The sequence below is a fragment of the Arachis hypogaea genome, chromosome 17 (assembly GCF_003086295.3).
Source record: "Arachis hypogaea cultivar Tifrunner chromosome 17, arahy.Tifrunner.gnm2.J5K5, whole genome shotgun sequence".
Taxonomy (NCBI): domain Eukaryota; kingdom Viridiplantae; phylum Streptophyta; class Magnoliopsida; order Fabales; family Fabaceae; genus Arachis; species Arachis hypogaea.
The window spans coordinates 47,775,657-47,801,348 of NC_092052.1; the positions used below are offsets into that span (position 1 = coordinate 47,775,657).

The 25,692-nt window shown below is 37.8% G+C and overlaps 1 non-coding gene across 1 annotated transcript; it reads left to right on the forward strand.

Annotated features, from left to right (window-relative positions):
* The first annotated feature begins 15,385 nt into the window (after positions 1-15,385).
* On the forward strand, positions 15,386-15,489 carry LOC112768643 (small nucleolar RNA R71). Its single transcript, XR_003186047.1, has one exon. It is a non-coding gene; the product is annotated as a small nucleolar RNA R71 (small nucleolar RNA).
* Positions 15,490-25,692: the final 10,203 nt, after the last annotated feature.

A 25,692-nucleotide genomic window follows, 5' to 3' on the forward strand; every position in this document is an offset into this window, starting at 1 on the left:
ACTGTACCATATAAAAAGAGAGGGCATTCAATTGTCTTGTCCTGTTCAGTATGATAACCCTTGTAAACGACTTTTGCTCTACCAAAACCTGTCAAATTAAAATGAAGTATCACGAGACAAACTAACATTTTGCAAGGCAGTTTTCCTAGGATAATTAATATGAGTAGCTACAAGGCACTTGTCTCTAACATGCACTCTCTAATCATCATTACATTTAATTTTATTCATTCAAAACTTAAGGCTATATGGCCACTTTGATTTGCACAAATTTCCATCACGTATGCTCATAGGAACTTGATTTTAGGCAAGCTTCAACTCAATGCAAACTAATATTATACAACTACTAATAGAAGTGGCGGTAATTAAATAGTATGTAGCATATATAATTAACAAGCTAAGGTGGCATTATTGATTAATTAAAATTGTAAAATGAAGTTTATTATTTCTCAGTAAAAGGAGGCAGAAAGCGTTCTAAGTCTAACATAAGAATCATAAAAAGCTCATGCCAAATTTTGCGAACTGAGAACAAAAGATTCAGAATTTTAGTGGGATGAAATAGAATGAATCAATTTCATTATGAACCATTCCATTACAAAATTTAACCATTCAAACCGTAATAGAGGGGACCTTAGTTTGGACTCATTTTATGTTTTTATTCCTTTTTAAACTGTCAATCACAGCATATCCCGATGAAGCATACATTGAAGGTGAAATTTATAAGACTAAAAATAAAATTTAACCATGCACTCTCTAATCTTTTACTGCCAATCACAGTAAAAGAATTCACACACTTGGTCCTTATTAAGTCATTAAAAATTCAAAGTTCAAAGCACATGCATCATTAAAACAACCTGGCAATATGCTTTAAGTTGTAAATTTAATTTAATTTCTTTTTAATTTAATTTAACCCACCTATATCAAAATTTTCTCTGCTTCTGCAGCTGCTTTTGGGTTAAGTGGTAGGCCCAGTACTGGAGCTAGCACACTATGTAGAACAAATGGACCTAGAAGAAGAAGAGCAGTAAATCAAAAAGTGAGGAAGCTGGAAAACTTTTGCATCAAATTGTGTAATTGTGTACTAACGATTTAAATTGAAGGCAATAATTTCAACAAAATCATTAATAAAATAGCTAAATGATAACAAAATCAATAACTCTTGTCTTATTGTCAAAATTGGACCACCAAATTTTTCAAACTCGGAACTTAAATCCAAAACCACTGTTAAGTGACTAAAGTATTCAGTACTTTGATGAATCTGATATTAATTGTAGAACTCCATTTTATTGTAGGATCTAAGATGTGATAAGTATGCAATGAACAAGAAGCAAAATAGTAAAAAGTTAGCAACCTGCCTTAAGACTACAGAGGTTGGCAATGTCATGAGGTGAGTCAAGGAGGAAATGGCGGAAGGAAGTTCTTCCAGAGAGACCCTTTCCTTGAAGACGCAGCGACGGCGAGCTCGAGAAATGACAGGTATGAACGGCGGCACCCAAGAATTCCGGCGGCGACGACAACCCCCTTTCTCTCCCTCAATCGTGTTCTATCTCATCACTCCTCTTCCTCTCGCGTACAGTGGCAGTAGCATTGACCAAGGTTTGGTGGTGGAGACACCCAAAACGGCGGTGAAACACGGCGGCTATGAAAGCTCGGCGACGGTGGTAGGGCGCGGCGTAGGCGGCGGGACAGCTCCATCGCGACCTCTGTCTCCCTCTCATGCGTCGTCCTCTCTTCGCGTCAGGTTCTCTCTCGACTCATCCACTGCGAGCCTCTCCCTTCTCGTGCAACGATGGCAACGGCGACGGCGGTGAGGTCTCAACCGGCGCCATTCCTTCCTCCTCCCTCTCTTCCTTTCTCCCTCATCGCCTTCAAGCTTCCCCTGTTTCTCGTTTCTTCCCCCTTTCTTTTCTTCTGTATATGTGTATTCGTAGGTTTAGGGTACAAATGGGGAAATTTGGAGATATTAGGGTTTTTATTAGAAATTTTAGGATTAGAGAAAAATATATACAAGTAATATAATAATTTTATAAAATATTTGAGATAAAATAATAATTCAGAAATTAAATATAATACTATAAAGATTGCTTTTAAAATGCACAAGATTTTATTTATCAAGATATTATTGAGTTCAAATAATTATTTTTAATTTAAATTATAAAGTAAACATACTAACTACATTTTATAAAATATGGTTAAATTCAAAATATCAATTACCTAAATTAAATTATATGACCTTTCATTATTTTTCTATTTAATTATTCTTAATAAATTAATCTCTAACTCTAAAAACTCAATTTAATAAATGAACCATAATTTATTCATAATAGAAATTTCTTAAATTTAATTATATAACACTTCCATTATTAAGTTATTAAATTATTTTTTATGTTATTAAGTTTTAAATCTTTTTTTAATTTAAAATTAATAGTATTCAACTTAATCTTTTCACAACGCGTACCACTAACCAGCAAGTGCACTGGGTCGTCCAAGTAATACCTTACGTGAGTAAGGGTCGAATCCCACGGAGATTGTTGGTTTGAAGCAGTCTATGGTTATTTTGTAAATCTTAGTCAGGAAGTCAATTATGTTTATCAGTTGAATTGTGAATAACCAGTAGAGCATAAATTAAAAGTTACTTGTTGTGCAGTAATGGAGAATATGTTGGAGTTTTGGAGATGCTTTGTCCTCTGAATCTCTGCTTTCCTCTGTCTTCTGATTCACGCACGCACGTCCTCCTATGGCAAGCTGTGTGTTGGTGGATCACCGTTGTCAATGGCTACCTTCCATCCTTCCAGTGAAAACTACGCTCACGCGCTCTGTCACAGCACGGCTAATCACCGGTTGGTTCTCGATCTGGTTGGAATAGGATTTACTATCCTTTTGCGTCTGTCACTAACGCCCAGCCTTCAGGAGTTTGAAGCTCGTCACAGTCATTCAATCCTTGAATCCTACTCGGAATACCACAGACAAGGTTTAGACTTTCCGGATTCTCATGAATGCCGCCATCAGTTCTAGCTTATACCACGGAGATTCTGATTAAGGAATCTAAGAGACACTCATTCAATCGGATATAGAACGGAGGTGGTTGTCAGGCACACGTTCATGGTTTGAGGAAGGTGATGAATGTCACGGGTCATCACCTTCATCACAGTTAAGCGCGAATGAACATCTTAGATAGGAACAAGCGAAATTGAATGGAAAACAGAAATACTTGCATTAATTCATCGAGACACAGCAGAGCTCCTCACCCCCAACAATGGGGTTTAGAGACTCATGCCGTCAGAGAATACAAAGTTTAGATCTGAAATGTCATGAGATACAAAATAAGTCTCTAAAAGTTGTTTAAATACTAAACCAGTAGCCTAGGGTTACAAAATATGAGTGGACTATGATGGATGATGTAGAGATCCACTTCTGGGGCCCACTTGGTGTGCTGGGGCCCACTTGGTGTGTGCTGGGTCTGAGACTTTAAGCAATTCACGTGCAGAGGCCATTTGTGGAGTTGAACGCCAGTTTTTGTGCCAGTTTGGGCGTTCAACTCTAGTTTTTGATCCTTTTCTGGCGCTGGACGCCAGATTTGGGCAGAAGGCTGGCGTTGAACGCCAGTTTACGTCGTCAATTCTTGTGCAAAGTATGGACTATTATATATTGCTGGAAATCCCTAGATGTCTACTTTCCAACGCAATTGGAAGCACGCCATTTCGAGTTTTGTAGCTCCAGAAAATCCACTTTGAGTGCAGGGAGGTCAGAATCCAACAGCATCAGCAGTCCTTTTTCAGCCTGAATCAGATTTTTGCTCAGCTCCTTCAATTTCAGCCAGAAAAATACCTGAAATTACAGAAAAACACACAACTCATAGTAAAGTCCAGAAACATGAATTTTTCCTAAAAACTACTGGAAATAAACTAAAAACTAACTAAAACATACTCAAAACTATATGAAATTATCCCCAAAAAGCGTATAAAATATCCGCTCATCACAACACCAAACTTAAACTGTTGCTTGTCCTCAAGCAACTAGACAAATAAAATAGAAGACTAATAGGTTGAGAAGCAATAATATCTCAGAGTTTTTGATTGAAGCTCAGATCCTAATTAGATGAGCGGGACTAGTAGCTTTTTGCTTCTGAACAGTTTTGGCATCTCACTTTATCCATTGAAGCTCAGAGTGATTGGCATCTATAGGAACTCAGAATTCAGATAGTTTTATTGATTCTCTTAGTTCAGTGTGATGATTCTTGAACACAGCTTCTTTATGAGTCTTGGCCGTGGCCCTAAGCACTTTGTTTTCCAGTATTACTACCGGATACATAAATGCCACAGACACATAACTAGGTGAACCTTTTCAGATTGTGACTCAGCTTTGCTAAAGTCCCCAATTAGAGGTGTCCAGAGTTCTTAAGCACACTCTTCTTTTTGCTTTGGACCTTGACTTTAACCGCTCAGTCTCAAGTTTTCACTTGACACCTTCACGCCACAAGCACATGGTTAGGGACAGCTTGATTTAGCCGCTTAGGCCAGGATTTTATTCCTTTTTGGCCCTCCTATCCACTGATTCTCAAAGCCTTGGGATCCTTTTTATTACCCTTGCCTTTTGGTTTTAAGGGCTTTGGCTTTTTCTGCTTGCTTTCTCTTTTTTCTTTCTCTTTTTTTTTTTATTTTTTTATTTTTTTTTTCTGCAAGCTTTGTTCTTTGCTGCTTTTTCTTGCTTCAAGAATCATTTTTATGATTTTTCAGATTCTCAATAACATGTCTCATGTTCATCATTCTTTTAAGAGCCAATATATTTAACAGTCTTAAACAACAAATTCAAAAGATATATGCACTGTTCAAGCATTCATTCAGAAGACAGAAAGCATTGCCACCACATTTAACTAATTAGAATTTCTCTTATTAAAGCTCGAAATTTTATTGCTTCTTATTCAAAAGATCTACTACTTTATTCATGTTTGCTGATGATGAGAAAAATAAACTATAGCTTAATTGGAGATAAAATCAAAATAGATACTAATTACTACTATATGACTCCTAAGGTAAAATTAAAATAAGAACAGTTATCACAGAGTTAAGGCTAAGATTAGAACTCAACAACCTTGAGGTTTGGGAAGTGGATGTTCCTCTAGTCTGTGAGGTGCTTGGTCCTTCAAGAGAGAATTTCTGGCGCTTCAGCTCCTTTAAATCACGCCCTTGCTCCTCTTGGAGTGGGTTGTTTTCCTTTAGGGGCCATGATCTTAGTGATCACGGATAAGCACACCAAACTTAGAGCTTTGCTTGTCCTCAAGCAAAAGAAAAAGAAGGAGATGGGTAGAAGGAGAGCTCCTCCCCACCATCCTGGCGTTTGAACGCCCAAACACTGCCTGTTTTGGGCGTTCAACACCCAAATGCTGCTCTCCTGGGCGTTCAACGCCCAGTTGTTGCCCTTTTCTGGCGTTGAACGCCAGATAGCTATCCTTACTGGCGTTCAGCGCCCACTGGATGCCCATTTTGGGCGCTGAACGCCCAAAATGGCCTTCACTGGCGTTTTCTTGCCAGTAAGCTCCCTATCTCTGTTTTGTGTGTAGATTCCTTCTGTAACCCTGTAAACTTATGCAAATGATTCTTTACCTTAGTGTCAGTGAACTTTATATAAACAAATAAAAATAAAAATAGGGCAAAATGCTTAGAGGATTGTTGCCCCATGGCTGGGTTGCCTCCCAGCAAGCGCTTCTTTATTGTCTTTAGCTGGACCTTGCTGAGCTTTTAATCTAGCTTCAGCCTTGAGCATTCTTGCTCAGTGTTGCCTTCAAGATAATGCTTGATTCTCTGTCCATTGACAATGAACTTCTTATCAGAATCAATATCTTGAAGCTCCACATAACCATATGGTGACACACTTGTAATCACGTATGGTCCCCTCCACCGGGATTTCAGTTTCCCGGGGAATAGCCTGAGTCTAGAGTTAAACAACAGGACTTTTTGTCCTGGTTCAAAGATTCTAGATGACAGCTTTCTGTCATGCCATTTTTTTTATTTTTCTTTATAAAGCTTGGCATTTTCGAAAGCTGTGAATCTGAATTCCTCTAGCTCATTTAGCTGGAGCAATCGTTTTTCTCCTGCTAATTTGGCATCTAAGTTTAGGAATCTGGTTGCCCAGTAGGCCTTATGTTCCAGTTCCACGGGCAAGTGGCATGCCTTACCATACACGAGTTGGTATGGAGAGGTCCCTATAGGGGTCTTGAATGCTGTTCTGTAAGCCCACAGAGCATCATCCAAGCTCCTTGCCCAATCCTTTCTACGGGTATTTACTGTCCGTTCCAGGATTCTCTTTAATTCTCTGTTAGAGACTTCAGCTTGCCCGTTGGTTTGTGGATGATATGGAGTGGCCACTTTGTGGCGAATTCCATACCAAACCATGGCAGAGTAAAGCTGTTTATTGCAGAAGTGAGTGCCCCCATCGCTGATTAACACTCTAGGGACACCAAACCTGCTAAAGATATGTTTCTGGAGGAATTTCAGCACTGTTTTAGTATCATTGGAAGGTGTGGCGATAGCCTCAACCCATTTTGATACATAGTCAACTGCCACCAGAATATAAGTGTTTGAGTATGATTGTGGGAAAGGTCCCATGAAGTCAATTCCCCATACATCAAACAACTCTATTTCCAAGATTCCTTGTTGAGGCATGGCGTAACCATGAGGCAGATTACCAGCTCTTTGGCAACTGTCACAATTACGTACAAACTCTCGGGAATCTTTATAGAGTGTGGGCCAATAGAAGCCACATTGGAGAACCTTGGTGGCTGTTCGCTCACCTCCGAAATGGCCTCCATATTGAGATCCATGGCAATGCCATATGATTCTCTGTGCTTCCTCTCTGGGGACACACCTACGGATAATTCCGTCTGCACATCTCTTAAAGAGATAGGGTTCATCCCATAAGTAGTACTTTGCATCAGTAATTAGTTTCTTTTTTTGTATTCTATTGTACTCCTTGGGTATGAACCTTGCAGCTTTATAGTTTGCAATATCGGCAAACCATGGTGCTTCCTGAATGGCAAATAGATGCTCATCCGGGAATGTCTCAGAGATCTCAAGGAAGGGGAGGGACGTCCCTTCCACTGGCTCTATCCGGGACAGGTGATCAGCTACTTGGTTCTCTATCCCTTTTCTGTCTCTTATTTCTATATCAAACTCTTGCAGAAGCAATACCCATCTGATGAGCCTGGGTTTTGAATCCTGCTTTGTGAGTAGATACTTAAGAGCAGCATGGTCAGTGTACACAATCACCTTTGATCCTACTAAGTAGGATCTGAACTTGTCAATGGCGTAAACCACTGCAAGTAATTCCTTTTCTGTGGTTGTAATAATTTTTCTGGGCATCATTTAAAATGCGACTGGCATAATAAATGACATGCAGAAGCTTGTCATGCCTCTGTCCCAATACTGCACCAATGGCATGATCACTGGCATCACACATTAACTCAAATGGCAATGTCCAGTCTGGTGCAGAAATGACTGGTGTTGTGACCAGCTTAGCTTTCAGCGTTTCAAACGCCTGCAGGCATGCTGTGTCAAACACAAATGGCGTGTCAGCAGCTAGCAGATTGCTTAGAGGTTTTGCGATTTTTGAAAAATCCTTTATAAACCTCCTATAGAATCCTGCATGCCCCAGAAAGCTTCTGATTGCCTTAACATTGGCAGGTGGTGGTAATTTTTCAATTACCTCTATTTTTGCTTGATCCACCTCTATTCCTTTGTTTGAGATCTTATGCCCAAGAACAATTCCTTCAGTCACCATGAAGTGACACTTTTCCCAGTTTAAAACTAGGTTGGTTTCTTGGCATCTTTTCAGAACAAGTTTCAGGTGATCAAGACAGGAGCTGAATGAGTCTCCATATACTGAGAAGTCATCCATGAAGACTTCCAGAAATTTTTCCACCATGTCAGAGAAAATAGAGAGCATGCATCTCTAGAAGGTTGCAGGTGCATTGCATAGCCCAAAGGGCATCCTTCTGTAAGCAAACACTCCGGATGGACATGTGAATGCTGTTTTCTCTTGATCCTGGGGATCTACTGCAATCTGGTTATAGCCTGAGTAGCCATCCAAAAAGCAGTAATAATCATGACCTGCTAGTCTCTCTAGCATCTGGTCTATGAATGGTAAAGGAAAATGATCCTTTCTGGTGGCTGTATTGAGCCTTCTGTAGTCAATACACATGCGCCACCCTGTAACTGTTCTTGTAGGAATCAGTTCATTTTTTTCATTATGAATCACTGTCATGCCTCCCTTTTTTGGGACGACTTGAACAGGGCTCACCCAGGGGCTATCAGAAATGGGATAAATAATCCCAGCCTCTAGTAATTTGGTGACCTCTTTCTGCACCACTTCCTTCATGGCTGGATTTAGCCGCCTCTGTGGTTGAACCACTGGTTTGGCATTATCCTCCAGTAGGATTTTGTGCATGCATCTAGCTGGGCTTATGCCCTTAAGGTCACCTATGGACCACCCAAGAGCTGTCTTGTGTGTCCTTAGCACTTGAATAAGTGCTTCCTCTTCCTGTGAATTTAAAGCAGAGCTTATGATCACTGGAAGAGTGTCACCTTCTCCTAGAAATGCATATTTCAAGGATGGTGGCAGTGGCTTGAGCTCTGGTTTAGGAGGATTTTCCTCTTTCAGAAGAAAGTTCAGAGGCTCTTTCATGTCCCCTGAATCCTCCAAATCAGGCTGAACATCTTTAAAGATGTTTTCCAACTCTGATTCGAGACTCTCAGCCATGTTGATCTCTTCTACCAAAGAGTCAATAAGGTCAACTTTCATGCAGTCTGTTGATGTGTCTGGATGCTGCATGGCTTTGACAGCGTTCAACTTGAACTCGTCATCGTTGACTCTCAGGGTTATTTCCCCCTGCTGGACGTCAATGAGGGATCGTCCAGTTGCTAGGAAGGGTCTTCCTAGAATGAGAGTAGCACTCTTGTGCTCCTCTATTTCCAGCACAACAAAGTCAGTGGGAAAGGCGAATGGCCCAACTCTGACAATCATGTCCTCAATCACGCCTGATGGGTATTTAGTGGAACCATCAGCAAGTTGGAGACATATCCGGGTTGGTTTAACTTCTTCAGTTAAGCCAAGCTTCCTGATAGTGGATGCAGGTATCAGGTTGATGCTCGCCCCAAGATCGCATAGAGCTGTCTTGGTGCAATCACCTTCTAATATGCATGGTATCAGAAAACTCCCAGGGTCTTTAAGCTTTTCAGGAAAGCTTTTCAGAATGACTGCACTGCATTCTTCAGTGAGGAGAACTCTTTCTGTTTCTCTCCACTCCTTTTTATGACTCAAGATCTCTTTCATGAACTTGGCATAAGAAGGTATTTGCTCAAGTGCCTCTGCAAATGGAATCTTTATTTCAAGAGTCCTTAGATAATCTGCAAAGCGAGCAAATTGCTTATCCTGCTCCTCTTTCCGGAGTTTTTGAGGATAAGGTATCTTGGCTTTATATTCCTCAACCTTAGTGGTTAAAGAAGCCTTTTTAGAGGGGTTGTGATCAGCACTTATGTGTGTCTGATCCCTCACTGGCAATTGCGTACCAGAGTTAGAAGCTGGAGTGACGTTAGACGCCAACTCACTGTCTGTTCCTGGCGCCTGAACGCCAGAAATGTGCCCCTGTTGGGCGTTCAACGCCAGATTCTTGCCCATTTCTGGCGTTGAACGCCAATCCTGCCTTGTTTCTGGCGCTGAACGCCAGTTTTGGGCATGGTTTGGGCGTTCAGCGCCAGCCTTCCACCCATTTTCTGGCGTTTTAGTGCCAGAATTATTTTTCCTTGGGCTCTTACTGTCCTCAGGGGAATCTTTGGTGGTTTGCTTATTTCTTGAATTTTTGATGCCTTGAGGTGGGGTATTTAATGTTTTCCCACTTCTTAATTGAACTGCTTGGCATTCTTCTGCTATTTGCTTTGGTAGCTGCTGCTTTCTTTGCTTAAACTGTTCTTCCATATGTATATTAGCTATCCTTGTCTCCTGTAACCTGTCTTTGAATTCAGCTAGCTGCTTTGTTAGAAAATCTAATTGCTGATTGAATTCAGCAGCTTGTTTTACAGTACTGAATTCAGCAGTTACTGTTTTAACCTCTTCATTCATGGAAGGGTTGCTGCTTAGATACAGATGCTGATTCCTGGCAACTGTATCAATGAGCTCTTGAGCCTCTTCGATTGTCTTTCTCATATGGATAGATCCACCAGCTGAGTGATCTAAAGACATCTGAGCTCCTTCTGCAAGCCCATAGTAGAAGATGTCTAACTGAACCCACTCTGAAAACATTTCAGAGGGGCATTTTCGTAGCATCTCTCTGTATCTCTCCCAGGCATCATAAAGAGATTCATTATCTCCTTGTTTAAAGCCTTGGATGTCCAGCCTTAGCTGTGTCATCCTTTTTGGAGGGAAATATTGATTCAGGAATTTTTCTGTCAGCTGTTTCCATGTTCTTATGCTGGCCTTAGGTTGGTTATTTAACCACCTCTTAGCTTGATCTTTTACAGCAAATGGAAACAGTAATAGTCTGTAGACATCCTGATCTATTTCCTTATCATGTACTGTGTCAGCAATCTGTAGAAACTGTGCCAGAAACTCTATAGGTTCTTCCTGTGGAAGACCGGAATACTGACAACTTTGCTGCACCATGATAATGAGCTGAGGATTCAACTCAAAGCTACTAACTCCAATGGAGGGTATGCATATGCTACTCCCATATGAAGCAGTAGAGGGGTTAGAGTATGACCCCAAAGTCCTCCTGGACTGTCCATCTCCACTTATGTCCATGATGGATATATGGATATAACTTGGACTGATTTATCTTTTTATTTATTTTATTTTATAAGAAGTAAATACTTAAATAAAATAAAATAACTAAAAAGAATTTGAATTTTGAAATAAAATTTTTTTTTTCGTAAAAAAAATTAAAAATAATTAGTTAAAAAAAAAGAAATTTTTGAAAAAGAGGGGAGATATTTTCGAAAATTTTGAGAGAGAGAGAGAGTTAGTTAGGTAGTTTTGAAAAAGTTAAGAAACAAACAAAAAGTTGGTTAGTTAGTTGAAACAAATTTTGAAAAGATAGGAAGTTAGAAAAGATATTTTGAAAAGATATTTTTGAATTTAGTGAGGAGAGAGAAAAACAATAAGATAGTACAAGATTTAAAATTTTTAGATCTAATGCTCCTTGTTTTTGAAAATTTTGGAGGGAAAACACCAAGGAACACCAAACTTAAAAATTTTAAGATCAAGACACAAGGAAACTCAAGAACACTTTGAAGACTCACAAGAACACAAGAACATGAAGGAAGAACACCAAACTTAAAATTTTTAGAAAACCAAACCAAAATTTTCGAAAATCAAAGAGGAATCAACAAGAAAACACCAAACTTAAAGTTTGGCACAAGATTTAAGAGAAAAAAATATTTTTGAAAAAGAAGGTTTTGAAAAGAGTATAAAAGAGTCTAACCCAATCAAATTAATGTTCTAGCCAAATGAGTTATGGGACCTTAGGATGAAATTTTAAGAGAGATTATTTTTGAAAACACCAAACATAAAGTTTGGCACAGGATTTAATAGAAAAATTATTTTTGAAAAATGTTTTTTTTTTTTTTTTTTAAAAATATGATAGCCAATTATCATGAACATAAACACCACGTTCTAAATAACTGAGCTATAAGTTTAAAGTATTTTAACAAGGGATAAATAATAAAAGACTCTAAACTAAAAAAGAAAGATTTTTCCTAATCTAAGCAACAAAATAATCCGTCAGTTGTTCAAACACGAATAATCCCCGGCAACGGCGCCAAAAACTTGGTAGCACAAATTGTGAATCACACTTTTCACAACGCGTACCACTAACCAGCAAGTGCACTGGGTCGTCCAAGTAATACCTTACGTGAGTAAGGGTCGAATCCCACGGAGATTGTTGGTTTGAAGCAGTCTATGGTTATTTTGTAAATCTTAGTCAGGAAGTCAATTATGTTTATCAGTTGAATTGTGAATAACTAGTAGAGCATAAATTAAAAGTTACTTGTTGTGCAGTAATGGAGAATATGTTGGAGTTTTGGAGATGCTTTGTCCTCTGAATCTCTGCTTTCCTCTGTCTTCTGATTCACGCACGCACGTCCTCCTATGGCAAGCTGTGTGTTGGTGGATCACCGTTGTCAATGGCTACCTTCCATCCTTCCAGTGAAAACTACGCTCACGCGCTCTGTCACAGCACGGCTAATCACCGGTTGGTTCTCGATCTGGTTGGAATAGGATTTACTATCCTTTTGCGTCTGTCACTAACGCCCAGCCTTCAGGAGTTTGAAGCTCGTCACAGTCATTCAATCCTTGAATCCTACTCGGAATACCACAGACAAGGTTTAGACTTTCCGGATTCTCATGAATGCCGCCATCAGTTCTAGCTTATACCACGGAGATTCTGATTAAGGAATCTAAGAGACACTCATTCAATCGGATATAGAACGGAGGTGGTTGTCAGGCACACGTTCATGGTTTGAGGAAGGTGATGAATGTCACGGGTCATCACCTTCATCACAGTTAAGCGTGAATGAACATCTTAGATAGGAACAAGCGAAATTGAATGGAAAACAGAAATACTTGCATTAATTCATCGAGACACAGCAGAGCTCCTCACCCCCAACAATGGGGTTTAGAGACTCATGCCGTCAGAGAATACAAAGTTTAGATCTGAAATGTCATGAGATACAAAATAAGTCTCTAAAAGTTGTTTAAATACTAAACCAGTAGCCTAGGGTTACAAAATATGAGTGGACTATGATGGATGATGTAGAGATCCACTTCTGGGGCCCACTTGGTGTGCTGGGGTCCACTTGGTGTGTGTTGGGGCTGAGACTTTAAGCAATTCACGTGCAGAGGCCATTTGTGGAGTTGAACGCCAGTTTTTGTGCCAGTTTGGGCGTTCAACTCCAGTTTTTGATCCTTTTCTGGCGCTGGACGCCAGATTTGGGCAGAAGGCTGGCGTTGAACGCCAGTTTACGTCGTCAATTCTTGTGCAAAGTATGGACTATTATATATTGCTGGAAATCCCTGGATGTCTACTTTCCAACGCAATTGGAAGCACGCCATTTCGAGTTCTGTAGCTCCAGAAAATCCACTTTGAGTGCAGGGAGGTCAGAATCCAACAGCATCAGCAGTCCTTTTTCAGCCTGAATCAGATTTTTGCTCAGCTCCTTCAATTTCAGCCAGAAAAATACCTAAAATTATAGAAAAACACACAACTCATAGTAAAGTCCAGAAACATGAATTTTTCCTAAAAACTACTGGAAATAAACTAAAAACTAACTAAAACATACTCAAAACTATATGAAATTATCCCCAAAAAGCGTATAAAATATCTGCTCATCAGTCACCCTAAAAAACCGTGACCATAAAGGGTCTATGGTCATGGTTTTTTACCGTGACCAAAAAAACCGTGGCCATAGACCCAAAATGTTGTAGTGTTGGTGCTTGTTTCTGGCGTTAAACGCCAGAAAGATGCTTGTTTTTTTATGCTGTTTTTATTTTGTTTTTTATTTTTTGTAGTTTTTGTGACTCCACATGATCATCAACCTAATAAAACACGAAATAGAAATAAAATAGATATAATTAAATAACATTGGGTTGCCTCCCAACAAGCACTTCTTTAATGTCAATAGCTTGACAGTGAGCTCTCATGGAGCCTTACAGATGTTCAGAGCATTGTTGGAACCTCCCAACACCAAACTTAGAGTTTGAATGTGGGGGTTCAACACCAAACTTAGATTTTGGTTGTGGCCTCCCAACACCAAACTTAAAGTTTGACTGTGGGGGCTTTGGTTGACTCTGCAGTGAGAGAAGCTTTTCATGCTTCCTCTCCATGGTTACAGAAGGAGATCCTTGAGTTTTAAACACAAGGTTGTCCTCATTCAGTTGAAGGATCAATTCTCCTCTGTCCACATCAATCACAGCTCTTGCTGTGGCTAGGAAGGGTCTTTCAAGGATGATGGATTCATCCTCATCCTTCCCAGTGTCTAGGATTATGAAATCATCAGGGATGTAAAGGCCTTCAAACTTCACTAACACGTCCTCTACTAATCTATAAGCCTGTTTTCTTGAGTTGTCCGCTATCTCTAATGAGATTCTGGCAGCTTGCACCTCAAAGATCCCAAGTTTCTCCATTATAGAGATTGGCATTAAGTTTATTCCTGACCCCAGGTCACACAGAGCCTTCTCAAAGGTCAATGTGCCTATGTTACAGAGAATTAGGAATTTACCAGGATCATGTTTCTTTTGAGGTAATTTCTGCCTATCCAATGCATTCAGTTCATTGGTGAGCAAGGGAGGTTTATCTTCCCAAGTCTCATTACCAAATAATTTGGCATTCAACTTCATGATTGCACCAAGGTACTTAGCAACTTGCTCTTCAGTAACGCCTTCATTCTCTTCAGAAGAAGAATACTCATCAGAGTTCATGAAGGGCAGAAGAAGGTTTAATAGAATCTCTATGGTCTCTAGATGAGCCTCAGATTTCTTGGGTTTCTCAAAGGGATACTCCTTATTGGTTACTAAACGTCCCAGGAGGTCTTCCTCACTGGGATTCACGTCCTCCTCCTCCTCTCTGGGTTCGGCAATGATGGTCAAATCAATGGCCTTGCACTCTCTCTTTGGATTTTCTTCTGTATTGCTTGGGAGAGTACTAGGAGGAGTTTCAGTGACCCTTTTACTCAGCTGGCCCACTTGTGCCTCCAAATTTCTAATGGAGGACCTAGTTTCATTCATGAAACTTAGAGTGGCCTTAGATAGATTAGAGACTATATTTTCTAAGCTAAATAGATTCTGCTCAGAATTCTTTGTCTGTTGCTGAGTGGATGATGGAAAAGGTTTGCTATTGCTAAACCTGTTTCTTCCACCCTTATTAAAGCCTTGTTGAGGCTTTTGTTGATCCTTCCATGAGAAATTTGGATGATTTCTCCATGAGGGATTATAGGTGTTTCCATAGGGTTCACCCATGTAATTCACCTCTGCTATTGCAGGGTTCTCAGGATCATAAGCTTCTTCTACAGAAGATGCCTCTTGAGTACTGTTGGATGCAGCTTACATTCCATTCAGACTTTGAGAAATCATATTGAATTGCTGAGTTAATATTTTATTCTGAGCCAATATGGCATTCAGAGTATCAATTTCAAGAACTCCCTTCCTCTGAGGCGTCCCATTACTCACAGGATTCCTTTCAGAAGTGTATATGAACTGGTTATTTGCAACTATGTCAATGAGTTCCTGAGCTTCTGTAGGCATTTTCTTTAGGTGAATGGATCCACCTGCAGAATGGTTCAGTGACATCTTTGATAGCTTAGACAGACCATCATAGAATATATCCAGGATGGTCCATTCTGAAAGCATGTCAGAGGGACACTTTTTGGTCAGTTCCTTGTATCTCTCCCAAGCTTCATAGAGGGATTCACCTTCTTTCTGTTTGAAGGTTGGAACATCCACTCTAAACTTGCTAAGCTTTTGAGGAGGAAAGAACTTGGCTAAGAAAGCCATGACCAGCTTATCCCAAGAGTTCAGGCTATCTTTAGGTTGAGAGTCCAACCATACTCTAGCTTTGTCTCTTACAGCAAATGGGAAAAGCATAAGCCTGTAGACCTCGGGATCAACCCCATTGGTGTTAACAGTATCACAGATCTGCAAGAATTCAGTTAAGAACTGAAAAGGATCTTCTGACGGAAGTCCATGAAACTTGCAGTTCTGTTGCATCAGAGAAACTAATTGAGGTTTAAGCTCAAAATTGTTTGCTCCAATGGCAGGGATTGAGATGCTTCTTCCATGTAAGTTAGAATTTGGTGCAGTAAAGTCACCAAGCATCTTCCTTGAATTGTTATTATTTTCGGCCATGTCTCCTTCTTTTTCGAAAATTTCTGTCAGATTTTCTCTAGAGAGTTGTGCTTTAGCTTCCTCTTCAGAGTTCTTTCAGGTTCAGGATCAGCTTCAACAAGAATGTTCTTATCCTTGTTCCTGCTCATATGAAAAAGAAGAAAATAAAAAAGAAAATATGGAATCCTCTATGTCACAGTATAGAGATTCCTTTATGTGAGTAGAAGAAGATAAGAATAGAAGAAGGAAAAGATAAGAATCCAAACACAGGGGAGAGGAGTGGGTTCGAATTCTTAGATGAAGAGGAGTGTCAGTAAATAAATAAATAATTAGAAGGAGATGAGGGAGAAGAATTTTCGAAAATCATTGAAAAGAAAAGAAAAATATTTTTGTTTTTAAATTAAATTTAAAGTTAGAATTCGAAAATACAAAAAAGAAAAATGAAATTAAATTAAAGTAAAAATTAAAACAATTAGTTAATAAAAAAGGAATTTTTGAAAAAGAGGGAAGGGATTTTCGAAAATTAGAGAGAGTTAGTTAGGTAGTTTTGAAAAAGATATGAATCAAACAAAAAGATAAGATTAATGGAAAGAGATTTGAAAATCAATTTTGAAAAGATAAGAAGCTAGAAAAATAAGTTAGAAAAGATTTTGAAATTAATTTTGAAAAAGATGTGATTGAAACTTATTTTGAAAAAGATTTGAAAAAGAAATTTAAAAAGATTTGATTTTGAAATTAAAGTTGATTACTTGACTAACAAGAATAAAAAAGATAGGATTTTAAAATTTAAAGATTGAACCTTTCTTACTAGGCAAGTAACAAACTTAAAATTTTTGAATCAATCACATTAATTGTTAGCATTAATTTTGAAAATATGAAATAAAAATAAGAAAAAGATTTTTGAAAATCAATTTGAAATTTTCGAAAATTATGAAAGAAAATGAAAAAAGATTTAATTTTTGAAAAAAGATTTGAAAAAGATAGAAATTTTTTAAATTGAAAATTTGATTTGAGTTATAAGAAACAAATAGATTTTAAATTTTTTTGAAAAAGTCAACTCAAATTTTCGAATTTTATGAGTGAAAAAGGGAAAGATATTTTTTTTTATTTTTTTTTGAATTTTAAATGATGAAAGATAAAAACATGAAAAAGACTCAAAACATGAAAATTATGAATCAAAACACACAATGCATGCAAGAACACTTTGAATGTCAAGATGAACACCAAGAACTTATTTTTGAAAAATTTTTAAGAAAAGAAAAATATGCAAGACACCAAACTTAAAAAATTTTATTCTCTAGACACTAATAATTCATGAATGCATATGAAAAACAAGAAAAGACACTAAACATAAAAATGCAAAGATCAAACAAAGCAAATCATCAAGAACAACTTGAAGATTATGAAGAACACCATGCATGAGTTTTCGAAAATTTTAATGAAATTAAAAAGATGCATTTGACACCAAACTTAAAAATTGACACAAGACTCAAACAAAAAACACAAAATTATTTTTTGGTTTTATGATTTTATTAAATTTTTTTTATTTTTCGAAAATTATTTTGAAAAGGAAAATAAGGATTTCAAAATTTTTAATAGGAATTCCAGGAATCTTGCAATGTTAATCTAAAACTCTGGTCCAGGAATTAGACATGGCTTACTAGCCAGCCAAGCTTTCAGTGAAAGCTCCGGTCCAAAATACTAGACATAGCCAATGGCCAGCCAAGCTTCAGCATACATAGTTCAAGCACGTGAAGAAGAAGCCTCAGTCCAAAAGAATTTAGACATGGCTTTACAACCAGCCAGGCTTCAACATATCTCATGAAATTCCAGAATTCCTTCTTAAAAATTCTGAAGAACATAGAATAAATTTTTTTTTTGAAAAATTATTTATATTTTTTTCGAAAATAAAAATAATGAAAACAAAAACTTAAAATTAAAATAAAATTACCTAATCTGAGCAATAAGATGAACCGTCAGTTGTCCAAACTCGAACAATCCCCCGCAGCGGCGCCAAAAACTTGGTGCACGAAATTGTGATCATCAACAATGGCGCCAAAGACTTGGTGCTCTCAAACGTGAATCACACTTTGTCACAACTTCGCACAACTAACCAGCAAGTGCACTGGGTCGTCCAAGTAATAAACCTTACGTGAGTAAGGGTCGATCCCACGGAGATTGTCGGCTTGAAGCAAGCTATGGTCACCTTGTAAATCTCAGTCAGGCGGATTCAAATGGTTATAGATAATTGATAATTAAAACATAATTAAAATATAAACTAGGATAGAGATACTTATGTAATTCATTGGTGAGAATTTCAGATATGCGTATAGAGATGCTTTCGTTACTCCTGAACCTCTGCTTTCCTGCTGTCTTCATCCAATCATTCCTACTCCTTTCCATGGCAAGCTGTATGTTGGGCATCACCGTTGTCAATGGCTACATCCCGTCCTCTCTGTGAAAATGGTCCAATGCGTTGTCACTGCATGGCTAATCATCTGTCGGTTATCGATCATACTAGAATAGGATTTACTATCCTTTTGCGTCTGTCACTACGCCCAGCACTTGCGAGTTTGAAGCTCGTCACAGCCATCCCTTCCCAGATCCTACTCGGAATACCACAGACAAGGTTTAGACTTTCCGAATCTCAGGAATGGCCGTCCACGGGTTCTAACTTATACCACGAAGACTCTAATATCTCGGACTCGGTCCCCTGTATTAGATATCTAAGAGATACTCATTCTATCTCATCTTCATGTAGAACGGAAGTGGTTGTCAGGAACGTGTTCATAAGTGAGAATGGTGATGAGTGTCATATAATCATCACATTCATCATGTTCTTGGGTGCCAATGAATATCTTAGAATAGGAATAAGCTTGAATTGAATAGAAAAACAATAGTACTTTGCATTAATACTCGAGGAACAGCAGAGCTCCATACCTTAATCTATGGTGTGTAGAAAATCTACCGTTGAAAATACATAAGAACAAGGTCTAGGCATGGCCGAGAGGCCAGCCTCCATGATCTCAGAACTAAACGTCCAAAAATCCCTGAATACAATAGTAAAAAGTCCTATTTATGCTAAAACTAGTTACTAGGGTTACAGAGATAAGTAAATGATGCAGAAATCCACTTCCGGAGCCCACTTGGTGTGTGTTTGGGCTGAGCATTGAAGCTTTCACATGGAGAGGTCTTTCTTGGAGTTAAACGCCAGTTTGTAACCTATTTCTGGCGTTTAACTCCACTTTGCAACCTATTTCTGGCGTTTGACTCCAGAATAGGGCAGGGAGCTGGCGCTGAACGACAGTTTGCATCATCTAAACTTGGGTAAAGTATGGACTATTATATATTGTTGGAAAGCCCTGGATGTCTACTTTCCAACGCAATTGAGAGCGTGCCATTTCGAGTTCTGTAGCTCCAGAAAATCCACTTTAAGTACAGGGAGGTCAGAATCCAACAGCATCTGCAGTCCTTCTTCAACCTCTGAATCTGATTTTTGCTCAAGTCCCTCAATTTCAACCAGAAAATACCTGAAATTATAGAAAAATACACAAACTCATAGTAAAGTCCAGAAATGTGAATTTTATTTAAAAACTAATAAAAATATACTAAAAACTAACTAAATCATACTAAAAATTATGTAAAAACAATACCAAAAAGCGTATAAATTATCCGCTCATCAGAATTCTAACTTCATTCCCATTGCGTCCACCCTTGTAGAGGGTGAGAATGTAGATTCGTGGTCATTTTTTCTATCTCACATTTGGCAGCACGTAACGCCTTAGTCAAACATTCTAGTCATATTGGATAGGCACAACGAAATCTAAGATGCATTGGAGACTTCGGATAGGGGATGGCTTCTACCTAGTGCCTACTGGTTATATTGTATCCGAGACATGGTAGCAAATTTTGCCCTGAGTTTCAAGGGCAAGGATGCAAGGAGGTTGTTAGTGAATGCAGCTTACGCTAAGACTAAGGTGATTTTGATTATTGGTTTCACATTCTTCGATCCGAAGGCCCTGCTATGTGTGACTGGGCTAACAGGAATGAGTATGAGAAGTGGACACAGCATCGTGACGAAGGTCGGAGGTTTGGGCATATGACAACTGACATCTCTGAGTGTGTTAACTCCATCCTAAAAGGTGTTAGGAACCTTCCAGTTTGTTGGTTGGTGAAGTCCATTTATAGGCGATTGGCCGAGCTCTTTGTTCATAAAGGAAGAAAGTCAGAGGCACAGTTAGGAACCTGGCAGCAGTTTAGCATTTGATGTAGGCAATAGAGCCTAATATGAAGGCATCAAGATGTTTCATGGTGATTTTTTATGATATGGATAATTCTAAGTTTACTGTGGCCGAGACTATTCTGACTGATAACTTTTCACTTAGGTCTTACAGAGTGTCCCTGAGTGATCAGACTTGTGATTGCAGACATTTCCAGGCACTTCATTATCCGTGTTGCCATGCTTTGGCATGCTGTGCATGCTCACGTCTGAGTTGGGCAACCTATGTCCATGAAGTGTATTGCCTTAGCACGGTGTTCAATGTCTACTAGATGGGATTCACCCCTCCGATCCCAGAAGATTTTTGGCCACCATATGATGGTCCCACTGTCTTCCCCAATCTCACCAAAAGACTTGCGTCTGAAGGGCGTCCAAGGACTATTAGGATCCAAACTACCATGGATAAGGTTGATCGGAACCGACCCAAGCGTTATGGACTCTGCAGACAGCTTGGCCACACTCAGAGAAAGTGTCCACAGGGAGGAGTCAACATGGGTTCTACTTCCACTAGTAATGTGTAGGGTTGTGTTCATTTAGTTTAATGTCGTGTCAGTTATGTTGATTCGTGTTAGTTTTTATTGTATTACTTTATTATCTTGTAAGTTTTATTGTGTTTTGTATTCCTGTGTTAGTATTAACGAATTTTCTCAGCTTGTTTTAGTTATATCGTATATTCTCGACTCTTGTTATAAAACAGTCATAACACAAAATATGAAATAATCCATACAAGACATTAAACCCTCATGTTACATAAAACAAAATAAAACATAGATAGTATCCTAACAATATATAACAACCATCTAAATAATATAACATACATCATATACTAACAACATATAACAACCATCTAAATAATAATGCATACACCATAATCAAAAGATATGTGATCCTATAAAGCAGCGATGACAGTGCCTGATCCTCTGTGGTCTCTGGGCCAGAGGTACTTCATCCTCATCTCTATCACCATCATGCTCCATCTCCTCTGGAGTGCGAACGGGTGACCTAGATGGACCAGTAGGTTCCGAGGAGCTACAACAACTGTGAGGGGAGAGTTCCAACTATATCTGTCCATGTCCTTTAGCCTAGCTACGTACGGTAGCCACCGAATGTGAAGACGTGTACTTGACTTGTCACCGAAGTGATGAGTTAATAATAGCATTATGATGTACGCTCTCGCATACCTCCTAATTGTATCCTTGTCTGCGCTCTGAGGAAGCTCACTAAATGTATCCTGCATCTAAGTGCATTTCACAGTGAACTTGTCAATGCAGTCCGCAGGAGGTAAGAAACCCAATAGCTACTCGAACCAAGCCCATGCAGGTCGGCCACCCTTGACGTACCTTTTAAAGTCCATTAGACATCCACTAACGCACTCACTGTTGATTAGCAGACCTAACTGGTACGCCACATCCTATAGTGTAAGTGCACTGCCCGAATGTTATATGAAAGGTATGCATCTCCGGATGTCACCTCTCCACAAATGCACTAACCTGCGGCTCATTGACAATGAGAATTCTTGCATGGTTTAGAATCAAGAATCAATTCGTTGGTAGCATAGTCCAAACCAACAATGAATTCTCTTAATCAAATAATAATGTCACAATACAAAATAAACCGAGAGTATTTAGCTCCCGGGTCATCTTCCCTAGGAGTTGCAATGAAGTGTAGAATTATTAGCTATGAGGGAGAGAGAGAGCATGGGAAATTGGGAATGAAAGCAAGAAATGTAAATAACAATGAAGCAAATGAACATGCAAGAAAGTAAAGGAAAGCAAGTAAAGGCAATGCAAGGAATGTAAATGGCAACTCTTGGCAAGAATTGGGTAATCTAGGCTTCCTATCCTAGTTGTGGACCACAAACATGGCAATTGTGTGGAAGCAATACAAACTTGTCAATCCTCCTTGAGAATTAGTCAAAAAGCCATAATTGATCTCAATCCATAAGTCCTAGTCTACTCACTAATTGCTTAGTGAAAGACTAGCGTCAATGGAAACCAAATCAATTAGTTATTCCCACACAATGCAGAATGGACATCCACAACTCAATTCCACCCAAACATCCAATTTTTCAACCAAGAGTGAGAAAACTTAACATGCAAGAAATTAAAGTTCAAAAGCAATAAAAGTCAAAGCAAGTAAAATTAAAGTGCAAGTAAAGGAAACTTAAAATGCAAGAAACCTCTTGGCAAGTAATTGAAGGCTAAGGCTACCTATCCTAGTCATTGACCACAAACATATGATGATTAAGAAGAGTTAATCCTATTTAGTCAACCTTACATCGAAGATAAGTCAAATATGCATAGTTAATTTTAATCCCTAAGTCCTATGTCAACACTAAGGGGTCACATAGAGTCAAGGGAAACCAAATCAACTAACTCACTCTAATGTATCAAACAAGAATGGACATCAATGACTCAAGGATCACCAAAGACCACAATTTCAAGCCAAGAGTGAAGAAAAATAAAGTAAAAATTAAGCCAAGCATTTTATCAAACACTTGGTGTGCATGAGAATAAAATAATATTAAAATGCATTAAAATAAATTCTAAAACTACCAAAGCAAGGAAAAGACAATGACAACTCAAGAAAGTAATAAATGACATGGAAACATAAATTGCATTAATTGAAAGTAAAATTAACATAGAGTGTTCATAACATAAAAATGGAAAAATAAAGGGAATACAAGAGAAATAAAGAAGATAAAGATGCAATAACAATAAATGACAAGAAAAAGTAAATAGAAACAAGAATTTAACATAGAAATTACAAGAAAATAAATTAAGAAACCCTAATTCTAGAGAGAGGGGGGAGCTTCTCTCTCTAGAAACTAAGAGAAAACATAATAAAAACTAAACCTAATTGCCCCCTTCATTCCTCTTCAATTTGGCCTTAAATAGCTTCAGAAAATGAGTTGGATTGGGTTTTGGAGGCCCAGAATTCGCCCCTAGCAATTTGTATTAATGAGCTCACGTGCAGGGACCTGTGCGGACGCACAGGTAGACTTATGTTTGCTATAGCAAATTATATATCAAATCGAAGCTCCAGACGTTAGCTTTCCAATGCCGCTAGAACCGCCTTATTTGGACCTCTATAGCTCAAGTTATGATCAATTTAGTACCGAGAGGTCAGGATGGAGAAGTTTCCAAATCTCATTTCTTCATGGTTTTTCCCTTTTGCATGCTCTTCTCCTCACTTATCCAACCCATGCTTGCCTTGGAAACCTGAAATCACTTAACAAATACATCAAGGCACCAAATGGGATTAAAGTGAATAAAATTAACTAGAACAAAGCACAAAAGAGCATGTTTTCACATTTAAGCACAATTTAGGAAGAAAACTCAAAAGCATGCTATTTGGATGAATAAATTCGGGGTTATGTGATGAAATTCACTCAAATCAAACTAAAAAATATCGTAATATATGGACTCATCACTCATCCAACCTAAACTAGTGGTTGTTAAGCTTCAAAAGATGGTATAAGCCGGTCATCTACAAGTATGGTATGATCCTATCGTCTAGGAGCATGCCATGCTACCTCCTCATGCTGGTGATACATCAGTGGGCTGCATGACGATAAAAAATATTTTCTAAAAACCATAACAATTTAACAAAATAATTCACTAAACGAACATTAAAATAATGCATGCCCTTTTGGAAAAATACGCTAAACCTAAACAAATTATCTTACAATACCCATATCCCTAACAAATTAAAAAAAATCAAATCCAAAATAAATCTAAATTCACCTAACACGGAGCATTCTAATAAAAAAAACTTTAATGTAAAATATATTACAATCCTGAATTATTATTATCATTGACACTTTTAACTTAAATTAAATTCTAACTAAACTTTTAGTCACTAGTTAATCTAACATTTAAAACTTACAAACCCTAACAAATTTTTAATCACTACTCTAGCAGTTATTTATAATCACTACTCTAGGTAGCATTTGTAGTTTTAAAATTCTAACAAACCACTAAATCACTACTCTAGCCACCATGTGTAGTTTAAAATCTAGTTTTTAACTAATGTTTATAATCAAATACTTTAAGAGACTTAATATTACTAACATTTCTAATTTATCTTGAAAAAAAATTCATTCACTAACCTCTTCATTGATGCCACCAGCAATATGGGCAACTCCGTCCAACCGATAGATACAATCCAGATCATCCTCCATGTTCGCAGTTTTGAATCTTGTGGTGCTGTTGACTAACTTTTTTCTCTAGGTTGCATTTTGGGGTGGAGGGAATTGTGAAGTGTAATTCGAAACAATTGAATTCGGATTGTATATATAGTTGTATAGTAAATCGAACCTCCTTCATTTGGTTTAACTATGTTGTACGTAGCCTATAAATCGAAGCTATTCCATTCGATTTACTAGGGGCTGTAAATCGAAATCACTTGTTTCAATTTACGATGGGCATAAATCGAAGCCTATTGTTTCGATTTACCATGCGCTAGCTAATTTTAACGTTTTAATCCTACTAAATCGAAGCCGTATATTTCGATTTACAACTTTTCATACTAATTCATATCTTATTGATTCGATTTACTTTAAGAAGGTGTAAATTACATATAAATATAAACAAGACAGTCATGTAACGTCATTGTATTTAGGACATTCATGTAATATTGGCTTTCATTTGTTTTGTTTATGTGTTTTACCCTAACACATACACACACACATACACACATATATATGGATTTTAATATGCATATATTATGGTAATTATAGAGGTTATGTAAGTATTGTTAAAATTAAAGTTATATTTTAATTTCATTTTAGTCATAATTATTTTAGTAATACTTTTTAAAAAGCATTGTTAAATAATAACAAAATATTACTTTAATTTTAGCATATTTTTTAAAATATCATAATCACTGTAACCACTCACTACAAGAAAAATAGCAATTGTAACAATAAAATTATTACAAAAACTACGAATTTTGTTACGAAATGATTTTGTAACAAAATTAAAATGTTACAGAGTTGTTGTAGTATGTCTTGTTACAAAAAGTTTTTGTAATGAAAAATGAAATTACTACAAAACAAAGTAATATTTTGTAACAGAATTTTTTAACACAAAAACTTAAATTTGTTTCAAAATCAATAACAAATTTGACATGTAAATTGATGAGCAAAAATTGAATTCGCTCGGATATTGGGAAGTTCATCAAATCACATCAAGTAATACCATGGTAAGTGGATATCATTCTCTCAAAGATTAAGGGATTGACCAAGCGAAAATCTTATTGAATAACTAATTATATCAATTGAACCTGGATTATTAAGGGTTGGAATCGTGTCTTTCTTGGAACGTTGAATGATTATGGGCCTTGAATGAGTCTTGAATGCTTGAATGATTATGGAGGCAGTGATGAAGGATGTTAAGGGGTTCGGAGATGTTTATTTTCCAGAAAGATTAATTCTCATGTTTATCTATTTTGATGCATACAAAGATCTTTTCATGATAAATCAAATATAATTGAATTCCAATTTCTTGGCAATTCAATTTATCCTTAACTAATCAATGGCCAATTCCCTT